Here is an 11657-nt window from a genome sequence, read left to right as displayed (position 1 = left end):
TCACTCCCCTACCCTGCTGTGTGACTTTCTTTTTGGTCCTTTCATTTTATCTATTCTCTCTTTGCCTTTTCCTGCCCGCCTTTCCGCTCCCCCCCCCCGGATTCATGGTTTCACGTCACGCGGGTGACGTGCCGACACACCAGGAGGCCCTTCTCACACGTGCGCGTGAACACGCAATCAACACGTTTATGAACTAGAAAGGGATCTGGTGTGACTTTGCTATTATTTCCCCTCCCCTCCTCCCCGCGCTGAGAATGAGTTTCCCCGGGCTCGTGTGCCCGCCTGGGAATCGGCTGCAGACGCCATGGCCCCGGGTCGACCACATGTTGCCCTGGGGTCCACCAGATGTCTCTGGCGAATTGGGGCCCTAGGGTGCTTGTGACGGTGTGGTCACTAGGTGTCGCTCTGGGCTCAGTATTCTTCCTTCTCGCTGTGACTTTGGTCTCTTTTTTTCGAAATTTCTTTCTTTCTTCCTCTTTTGCCCTGTTTCCATTTTCCCTTCTTAATCTCTTTCTCTCTTTTTGTTGCTTTTTTTCCACGGCAGATGGGTGATGTGTGTGTGGAGGAAACGCGGCGTCAGGGAGAAGACACATCTCACACGTGCTCGGGAACACCCGATCGTCACGCTTCTGAGTACCGACCGATGGATCTGGTCCCGAATTTTTTAATAGTTTTCTCCTCTCTCTCTCTCTCTCTCTCTCTCCCCCCCCTTCCTTCTCTTTCCTTTCTCTCCCTTCCTTTCTTTCTTTCTCTCGCTCTCTCGCTCTCGCTCTTCTTTTCTTTCTGACAGAGTCTCTCGTTCTGTTGCCCTGGCTAGAGTGCCATGGCGTCAGCCTAGCTCACAGCAATCTCAAACTCCTGGGCTCAAGCGATCAGACTGCCTCAGCCTCCCGAGTAGCTGGGATTACAGGCATGTGCCAGCATGCCCAGCTAATTGGATATACGTGTGTGTGTGTGTGTGTGTATATATTTATATATATATATATATATATATATATATATTTTTTTTTTTTATTTTATTTTATTTTTTTTGAAACAAAGTCTCACTCTGTTGCCCAGACTAGAGTGCCGTGGCGTCAGCCTAGCTCACAGCAACCTCAAACTCCTGGGCTCAAGCGATCCTACTGCCCCAGCCTCCCGAGTACCTGGGACTACAGGCATGCGCCACCGTGCCCGGCTAATATTTTTCTGTATATATTTTTAGATACTGTTTCTGTATATATTTTTAGATATATAGTTTCTTTCTATTTTTAGTAGAGATGGGGGTCTCGCTCTTGCTCAGGCTGGTCTCGAACTCCCGACCTTGAGCGATCCACCCGCCTCTACCTCCCAGAGTGCTAGGATTACAGGCGTGAGCCACCCCGCCTGGCGTGTACGTTCTGTATTCACAGCCAGACGGAAGGCAGGGAGAATGTTACCCTTTCAAAGCCCGCCCTGCTCGCCTCTCAGCCCACCGATGGCACTCTGAATCCCGTGGCATTCCTTCACTCAGCTGAATTCTTCAGCACCCGACCCCCCCCCCACCCCACCCCCGTGCCACGGGAGTTCGTTCTCATGGCAGAGCCATCGAGGCTGTTGCCACACGTGTTGTAGGTGCCTAGGCAGACTGTGCCCTGGCCCCGAGGAGGTACGGAACCGCCTATCGCCTCGGGAGGGAGGGACAAGATGTGTCCGTGTCCAAGGCGACGTCCTGTCGATCACGAGGAGGCCTGCAAAGGCTCGTATCTGCCAGGCATTGAGCCACATCACATGAAACACCGGTGTGTTCCTTCACTTAGGTGGTGTCGCGTGTTGATACTCACAGAGGATGATAAACCCACTCGCATGCCGGCTGAGCCCCCTGTGTCTCCTCCTCTATCCACTGAGGGAAAAAACCGCAACAAAAGGTAGAAAACCACAGGGGGGGGGGAAGAGAGCCCGTCGCTCTCCCTATGTGACCGTCCGGAGTGCTCGTTCAGATGGGAGGAGGTGTGTTTGTGTGTGTGTGTGTGTGTGTGTGTGTGTGTGTGTTTCATTGATTTTGGTGCCATCTTTTCTCTGCAGCTGCGTCAGAGGACAGCGATTTTTCCGATTTTCACTCCGCTGAGTGAATTGCCTTTTGAAGAGAATGTCCACAGGAAGCCTACGGTCCTCCCGCGGGGGTGGCCCTCCTCTAGAAATGAATCTCGTTTCTTGAACGGAGGGGACTTGTTGACGCCATCATGCTTTCGGGACGACTTCTCAGACGCTAGCTTTGGACCGCAACATAGGTGCCCCCGACATTGCCTCAAGGGTTCCGTGGTGCCTCCTGTCAAGAGACCCCACCGACCGTCCCCAGCCTGCCCGCTCAAGGGAGCCGGGCCCCTTCTGATCTGTCCGCCCGCCGGTGAAGCTCCCTCCCGAGGGTCGGAAAGCCCACCTGTTTCCCAGTTCGGTTGAATGATGGGGCACCCGGGCAGGGCACTGGCACCGAGTGACTCCATTCTGAGTCTGTCTGCTCTGGGGGGCGGGGGCGGGTGGGGGGGCAGTTCCGTCTCGACCCGGTGGCCTCCTACCGACTGACTCGATGGGACGGACCATTCTCACTCAGGATCGTGTACCTTCTTGGCCTAGGCACATCCCGGCACTGAAAGCCACTTTTCGGGGACACTCTCCCACGTACAGATAGATGGCCTGCACGAGTGCTCTTCCTTTCTCGAAACACTGGAAATCTGTCCTCAATTTTACCTGACCTACCTGACGGTGTGTGATAAAGGAGCATAGAACCCTCAGCCACCCTCCACCTTCCCGCTGTCCCGAGAGACAGTGCCGAGCGTGAAATTCTATCCCTGACTCTCTGTGTCCACCGGAACGTGGCCTGACTGCAGTGACGTCAGCTACGTCAAGTCGTTCTCTGGGTAGGGAAAGAACTTAACCAGATAGGCCCTATCGGTCGCTTCTCTGTTCTGATAGTTTTGTGGCAGCCATTTCTTTCCCCCTCTCTTTTCTTTTTCTGTCTCTCTCCCCCACCCCCACCCCCAAATTCTTTCTACGAAGACGTTTAGGATGTCAGATTCTGGCCACATGCCCCCCCCTAGGCATACGGGGGCCAGCATAGACAAAGGTCTTCGGTACCAAGTGTTCATTCCACGGTGACAGATATTGCCACTCTTGTATTGACCAGGGCGAGATGGTGAGTGGGTCAACTCTGAAACTCCCTGTACTCTACTTCTCTCTTGGGTAGGTCCCTGCCCCAACCCTCCGGCTTCTAGCACACACCCAGGGGCACTCTCTCCTCTCTGGATAAAGTTCCAGATGATCCGATCCGCTCCGAGGAGGAAGGGGAGCTGGCCGGGCCACCCACTGTGCGCCCCACCCCCGTCAGTCATAGGGTCCGTTCTTTTCAGGATGACACCGGCAGCGGTTGCTGGGTGTCACCTAGCGGCCACTTTGATCAGACCTCGGGATCCGGAAAGTCAGGTGACGTTGGGAGTTTAAGAGCTGACTCCCGGGAGGTGTGGAGGGCGGGGAGGAGAGCACGGTCCGGACGGTCCCACCCTCTTCTTCCCGGGCCCGCAGCTCTGGGCCCGCCCGGGGCAGCCCTAGCCTCTAGCGGGTCTCCGCCCACCCGCCCTGTTGTCTGCGGGAGGCGCCCCTCCTCCCGCTCTCTGCCTCCTCCCGGGACCGTAGGCCTCTGCCCGTCGTCTTTTTTATTTTTATTTTTTCCCTTTTGTTTGTTTCTCTTTTATCTTGTGTTTTAGGCTTATCGAATATCATATCGTATAAAAACTTAAATCACAGAATGAATTATATTAAGTAACAAGATGTGGCTTTTTATCCTACGCCGAGAACGATGAATTTTTCTCTTCGTGTCCATTTTCCTGTCCTGGAAGAAATACAAAGTTGCTCGTGATACTTCCCCATCATCTTCCAGTTTCCCCGACTGTCAACACGATGTATTCGATCGTATATCTTTGTGTGTGCACGTGGGCGCCTGTACCTATTTCTTTTCGGCATCAGTCTCAGGTCTTTTGGCACCTAGGGGGGAAAAAGGAGAAACCAATAAAGGACAGAAAGACGTTCTGTCGTTTTACGCTCCCCACCACCACCACCACCACCACCACCACTTTTGGGAGCTTGTAGTCTGGCCTATGTCCCCAAGGCAGGTTAAATCTTTTCTTAAAACTCCCAAGTGGTCCCCTGCCCCGCCCCCCCCCCCAGGTGGGCGGCCGGCAGAGTTCACAGGCTTTGTTTTTGGCAGAGCCTGGACGATTGAAATAATTAACCACAATCAACGCTAAAGCTGAGAACCCCTCCCCCCCTCATTAAAAGCTCTGTATTTCTGCCTAGCCCTATGTTCGGGGAAATTCGGAGGCTTGAGATGGGAAGGTCTACCCTATTTTCTCCTTTACCGGCAAAATAGACTCTCTCTTTCCTTCCTCCTCAAACAGCTTGTCCTCGTTATTCGGCCTCGTGGGCAAGTGGCCGAGCTTTCGGTAACACCAAGTCTTCTAAGTTGTGTTGTGTTATCGGTCTTGTTTTCTTTCTTTTCTTTTCTTTTCTTTTCTTTTTTTTTTTTTGAGACAGGATTTCTTTCACTCTGTCCTCTCCCAGGCCGCCTTGGCCTGATTGTAGCTCACAGCAAGCTCCAAATCCAGGGCTTAAGTGATCCTCTCTGCCTCAGCCTTCTGAGTAGCTGGGACTATAGGCAAATGCTGCCACACCCGCCATAATTTTTCTTTTTTTTTTTTTTGTTGGTAGAGATGAGGTCTCATCGTGTTACCCAGGCTGGTCTCCAGCTGCTGGGCTCAAGTCACGCTCCCGTCTCTGCCTCCCAAGTTGCCGGGATCACGGGCATGAGCCACCATGGCCAGCCAGGTTATTTAAAGGTGATCGCTTTGCTATCCTGATACAAAACCCCAAATGTGCGAGTTTAAGGCACCAGACGGAGGGAGTCCCCACACTACATCGTCACGAACATTGAGGGTGGCTCACGAAACAGCTGGGATGTGGCCACACAGTAGTGATCGAGGAGATATATTCTAGTGGGATAGCAGAAATATAGAATGTCCTGAAGACACTAAATGTCGGAATGCCACAGCAGTCAATGGCTGACAAACTTCCATTCCATCGTGTCATGGTAGGCGGCTTACTTTTCTCCTGCTCCCTCGGTATGATTAAGGCCTGACGTAGAAAATGTCTACGTCTCATCCAAATCCATCGAGACGATGGAAGGGGGAACTGGGAGAGGAATAAAGAAAAACAAGAGGGGGAGAAGGAGGAAACTGCCTCCCCTGCCCCCATGCTACCCAATTAATAAATGAAGAATGGGCCGGGCGCGGTGGCTCACGCCTGTAATCCTAGCACTCTGGGAGGCCGAGGCGGGTGGATTGCTCAAGGTCAGGAGTTCGAGACCAGCCTGAGCGAGACCCCGTCTCTACTAAAAATAGAAAGACATTATATGGACACCTAAAAATCTATATAGAAAAATTAGCCGGGCATAGTGGCGCATGCCTGTAGTCCCAGCTACTCGGGAGGCTGAGGCAGTAGGATCGCTTAAGCCCAGGAGTTTGAGGTTGCTGTGAGCTACGCCACGGCACTCACTCTAGCCTGGGCAACAAAGTGAGACTCTGTCTCAACAAAAAAAAAAAAATAAATAAATGAAGAATGGCCTCTTCCCTCCTCTTCCCAACCCCTAACTATGCCTGGAGGTGTATCGTAGGCCTACAGTCCTAAGAAATGTACAACTACTGATAGTAATGGGAAGAAATGCAGTCTAATAGGTTTCTGTGCAGTGGGACACCTGGCCAGGGCACTTACGGTGAATGGAGCTTGCAGGGCGGGCGGGAGGTTGCTCTGGGTGAGTCTGTGAGTTGGCGGTGAGTGGTGAGTGAATGTGAAGGCCTAGGACATTACTTACTGTAGGTTTTCATAAACCCTGGACACTTAGGCCACACGACATTTACCTTTAGAAATTTCTTTCTTCAATAATACATTAACCTTAGCTTACTGTAAGTGTTTTCACTTCATAAACTTTTCCATGGTGGTTTGGCTTTTTTTTTTTTTTGTTTGTTTGTTTGTTTGTTTGTTTTTCTTTCTTTTAAACTTTTGGACTCTTTTGCAACACCACGACTTAAAACACAAATGCGTTGCACTGTTGTACACAGATATTTTCTTTCTCTGTGTCCTTATGTGTTCCGTAAGCTTTTTCCTACTTTTAAAGTTTTTATCGTTCTATGCACTTTTCAAAATAATAAAAACTAAAACGGGGGGGGGTGGGAGAGGGAAGGAGAGAAATACACACACATGAATATGTTTCCCAAGTGAACTGAGGAAGGGGGCCGAGTCAAGGTTCTCAGGGAGCCACCAGTGATGAAACGGTCAGGCTCAGAATCAGCATTGCAGAGTGGCTGCAGAGCCGGGGGGCCTGGACTGGCTACCTGGACGACACTCCGTGTTTGGTAACTTGGCGAGTCATACATCCTCTTGAGCCTCAGCCTCTTCATCTGCAAATGCAGAAATCATGGTGCCTACCCCACAGGGATATTGTGCAGAGTGAAAAAGCAAATGCAGGCAAAGCCCACAGAAGCACGCGTGGTAAACAGTAAGCCTTTAATCGTGGTCACAGTCGTTGTTATAGGATCATCTTCCTATGTCCTTGTCTTTTAAAGATTAGCAGAACCTCCCAGAAGATGAGAATGGGCTCCCCCTGAGCAAGTCTCGGCTGTAAAGTCACAGGCATGTTGAGCATGTGGCACAGAAGGCAGAATAAAAACCTGATCCCGGAACATTATGTTCCTGCAGGACATGAAATCATTGAAGGTATGGGAAATCCTACCTCATATCCGTTTTACTAGAACACCTATGATTGCGTACGCACATGGACGCACGCGCACGCGCACCCCAAACTTTTTGAGCTTCACAAAACAGCGTAACCAAGGAACACACTATGATGCTTCTTAGCGATCTATTTAGGCCCAGGTTACTCGTCACTCTGAGCCTGCCTCCTTATCTGTCCAATGAGAATAGTGTTTGTCACAATTATCGTCATCGTCATCCTACCTAACGCTTCTGGTAAAATTGAAGTGTGAGAACACCCGCTAGACAGAAAATCCATGTTATCTCTCAATTTTTCTTCCTCCTGATTTCTATCTGAATCTGTGAGCTCGCTTTGGTTCACTTCGGTTTTTCAAGAGGCTCCGGTTACCTTCTCTCCCACCTATATCGGATTGGGTCTGACGGAAGAAAGAAGGAAAAAAAAAAAAAAAACATAGTAAAGAAAGCAGAACAACATTTGTTTCTGAAGCAACCGATCAAACATTGCTGATGAGCCGGTCTTTTCTATTTCAGTAAACCAAGGAGGCCTATTGTCACGAGGATGTGAGGGGCCCGGGTAAGATTGGATGATTACCCCTAAAGGAGACAAAGCAGACAGACTATGGCACATGTGATCTTAGCCAAGAGAATAAACAGTGACCTCTCTGCCGAGTTGGGCCTTAGCATACCAAAGGGAAATAAAGGTGTAATAGGATGCTCAATTTTTACTCTGGAAACAGAGGTTGGTTGGGCACTGAACTGAGAACACTGAATTTTTTACCCTCCTTGATATTCACATAGGCTTAGAGGAGGCAAAAAAAAAAAAAAAAAAAAAGAATACTGAGCCTATAAGTCATCCCTAAAACTCGGATTTTATGTTCCCTTGCCTTTTCATAACTGAGCAACACACAACATTAAAGAATGGACACAGGCCGGACGCGTTGGCTCAGGCCTGTAAACTTAGCACTCTGGGAGGCCGAGGCGGGAGGATCGCTCAAAGTCAGGAGTTCGAGACCAGCCCGAGCGAGAGTGAGACCCCCCGCCCCCGTCTCTACTAAAAATATAGAAAGAAATTGTCCAGACAACTAAAAATATATAGAAAAAAATTAGCCGGGCATGGTGGCACATGCCTGTGGTCCCAGCTCCTGGGGAGCCTGAGGCAGGAGGATCGACTGAGCCCAGGAGTTTGAGGTTGCTGTGAGCTAGGCTGACGCCACGGCACTCACTCTAGCCCGGGCAACAGAGTGAGACTCAGTCTCGGGGGGGGGGGGGGGACCCAAAAACAAACAAACAAACAAAAAAACTGGAAGGGACACAGACTTCCACAGGTTTGTGTGTGGCCCCTTTTACTTATTAACGCTACAGGACCTTAATTATTTGTGCTCTGAATCTGATATTCAAATTATCCTTGTGGCCAACGCGTTTGAACAGTAGATGGTAGGGGAAGAAGAGTTCACCTCCTGAATAGATGACAAGTAACGGGAGTACTGGTGAAATTACAAGTGGCTTACGTTTACACACTGAAAATCCCAGTTAGCCGCTACCATGAGTTCAAAGAAGAGATCTAAATTTCTGACCCTATGACCCTAAAAGATATTTCCTCCCATGGTGTCACAGATAAAAATAAAACTGCATCCTAGCACTTTGGGAAGCCTAGGGGGAAAGGATCGCTTGAGGCCAAGAGTTTGAAGTTGCAGTGATCTATGATGATGCTACTGCACTTTAGTCTGGGAAACAGAGTGAGGGCCCGTCAAAAGAAAAAAAAGAAAAAGACAAAAAGAAAGAGAGAGAGAGAGAGAGAGAGAGAGAGACAGAGACAGGAAGACACAAGGAAAGAAAGAAAGAGAGAAAGAAGAGAGGAGAAGAGAAGAGAAGCGTCAATCTATCCATTGCATTTTCTACCCTTTAGGTGACTGGGCTTCAGCAGGGTGATGTGATCTGACAAAGTTCATGTTGCTAAGAAATAAAGCACTGGAGTTCAAACTCTGAGTTTTCAAAATCCAGCATATCCCCCTACCCACCATACCGTGCCACCTCTGAGAGTGGATATCTCACAGAGGAGAGCTGTGGAGGCCATTCTTGGACAGACAGAGTCAAGTAGTGGAGACCATGGAGTCTCTGCTCTGCAGCCAGTCTAGAGACATATGGAGCCATTAACACTGCTTGTGAGGAAAATACCATGTCATAGGGAAACAGAAATATTTTCCGCCTTAGGCAGATACAATTTAGGAAAAGACCCGAAACCCCTCTTCTTCTAACAGTGCTTTCTGGTCAGATGCTGACCCCTTCGATTCACAGATTCAGATACATCATTCAATGCAAGCATTGTCAACAAGTCACTCTTTGCAGCTTTCTGAAATTTCTCGCATATAGCATACTTGTAAAGATGATCACTTATGTGAAGACACCACCCCTCCAGAAAAACAAAAACAAAACCAAAACAGAAGCCCACTTTTCTCTGCTGTGAAAATCAAGATCAGCTTTTATGAGATCCACTAAATTCACACAAGAAGTAAAATATAATCATACTGATATATGCAATTTTTCTCTTAGAACAGAATGCATGGTGCTCCTTATCGTCTCAGATACTGTCAACAGAAAGCACGCGGTGGATGAACAATCTCCGTGAGCTTTTCTACAGAGATGGGGTGGGGGTGTGTGTGTGTGTGTGTGATAAATAATGAGGGTTGAGGAGCAGATAAATGACTGGGGGAAAACAACAACAGCAACAACAACAAAAACCACTTCCTGGTTCCTCGATGCAAGCATTCATTTAAAGGGGATACTCGTATGTATACCTAGGTGGAAAGTGGAAGCAGCTTTAAAAAAAAAAAAAAGAAAAATTGCTGCGAGCCCTGGTTATGATACGGCAATAAGCGCTAGCTCTTGGAAGGTGTAAAACATATTCACGGTGGCTTACGCCAATCTGGGATGTACAAAGACGAGCTTGAGCACCACCACCAACCAAAAATATGAATGAATACCTGGCTAGCGATCAGGATCAGACATAATAGAAAAGAAAAAGCTCCCAAGGCTAAAATAATGTGAACACGATTGACTCGTCCATGGAAAAGAACCCCAAATCACTGCAAAATAATTTAAAGAGTTTTATTCTGAGCCCAACGGCCGTGATCATGGCCCAGAGAGCTACGCCCAAGAAGCCTTGAGCAAGCGGACCCATTGTGGTGGGGTGGGTTACAGTTTGGCTTCATACATTTTAGGGAGACAGGAATTACATGTAAAATCACAAATCAAAACATGGAAGGGGTACATTGGTCTGGGCTGAAAAGGCAGGACATCTGGCAGTTGGGGGGGGGGCGGGGGAGGGAGGGTGCGGTGTTTACAGGTTTACAGCTGGGTTTAAAGATTCTTTGATTTGCAATTGATGACATAAATGAACCTCTGCCTAAAGGCTTTGCATCATGTTTTCAGTTAAGGTAAGGAGGTCTGCTAATCACAGACAAGCCACTGGACAGTTTACCCAAAACTCAAGTGCCCTGTAGTTCAGTAAACGGTTGGCCTGCTAGATATGCGTTAAGCTTTGTCTTGCCTGGCCTTAGGCCCGTCGGACATTCAGTATCTCATTGTTATAAAATCTGACTCCATCAGGGAGGGGTGTCTGACTTCCCCTGTCCTTGCGGGGCAGCAGCTCAGGTTTAAGGGTTTTTCTAGGGTTCCCTGGGCCAACCACGGGACGGGTCAGCTGGCGGTGGCGGGCGGGGGGCGGCTTAAGATTTTATTTTAGTTCATAGACTCCAGAAATGGTGTTTCCCTGGCAAAGACACACGAGTTCATGAAAAGCTTTCATTCAGTTGGTCTGGCTCCTCCCTGAGGTCGTCTCCCTGCCCCCCACTCCTCCCATCCCCTGGGGCCGGAGCGGGGGGGGGGGGGGGGGAGGGGTGAAGGCCCAAGAGGAGAGGCGCGTGGGGGAGGTGCCGCTCCCAGAACCAGAGACTCGTCTGGGCCCCACGTAACCCAGCCACCGCGACCGCTTCGCCCGAGGAGGTGCCCAGCAAGTCGTGCTTCTGCCCCTCGGGATTGCCTGCGGGCTGGGGGCGGGGTACGAGCTCCCGGCCCAAGAGGCAAACCCCTAGCCTGGCCGCACAGATGGCCGGGCCCCCGGCGGAGCCCTTCCGCCGTTTTCCACCCCTCCTCCACTCACTGCGCTGACTGCGCATGCGCGCTCGCACGTAGCCGCCTCGGGCTTCTCTCGGGCGGAGCCGCTTTCAGCCGCGACCCCGCCCCGCGAGCTGACTGCGCATGCGCGCTTGCACGTAGCCGCCTCGGGCTTCTCTCGGGCGGAGCCGCTTTCAGCCCCGACCCCGCCCCGCGAGCTGCCGCTTCCAGGCGGCACAGCGCATGGGGGAGGGGACGGAGCTCTAAAGAAATCAGTCCCCTCCGTCTCCTGCCTCAGGAAAAGCCCCAAACCCTTGGAGAACTGCCACCCACCGCCACTGCCGTGTGTGTGTGTGTGGGGGGGGGGGGCGGGGGGGCTGGGTCTTTACTTTGTGTCCTCCTTGTGGCCCAGTCCAAGGCGGCTGGGCTGCCAAACAGATCGTCTCGAGAGGGAGGCAGGAAGGGCCCAGGTCTGGACAGGGGTGGATTGGACCCCTCCACCCTGGGGTGTGGACTTGTGACCGAAAGCTCAGCTGCTTGTCCACGAGGCCGAATAACGAGGACAAGCGGTATGAGGAGTAAGAAAACAGAGAGTCTACTTTGCTGACAAAGGAGGAAATAAATAGGGTAGAGCTTCTCAGTCTCAAACCCCCAAATTTCGTGAACATAGGCCTAGGCAGAAATACAGAGGTTTTAAAGGAGGGAGGGTTGGTTCTCAGCTTCAGGCAATTACTGCAGTTAGCTGTTCTAAAGGTCCCGTCTCTGCT

The 11657-nt window shown here is 50.5% G+C and overlaps 1 pseudogene; it reads right to left on the bottom strand.

Moving 5' to 3' along the window:
- Nucleotides 1-113: 113 nt before the first annotated feature.
- On the bottom strand, nt 114-205 carry LOC138379815 (small nucleolar RNA U13; annotated as a pseudogene).
- Nucleotides 206-11657: the final 11452 nt, after the last annotated feature.

Source organism: Eulemur rufifrons, unplaced genomic scaffold (assembly GCF_041146395.1).
Source record: "Eulemur rufifrons isolate Redbay unplaced genomic scaffold, OSU_ERuf_1 scaffold_179, whole genome shotgun sequence".
NCBI classification, from domain to species: Eukaryota; Metazoa; Chordata; class Mammalia; order Primates; family Lemuridae; genus Eulemur; species Eulemur rufifrons.
Note: the sequence above shows the minus strand (reverse complement) of the source record. Positions and strands in the feature narration are given on the sequence as shown.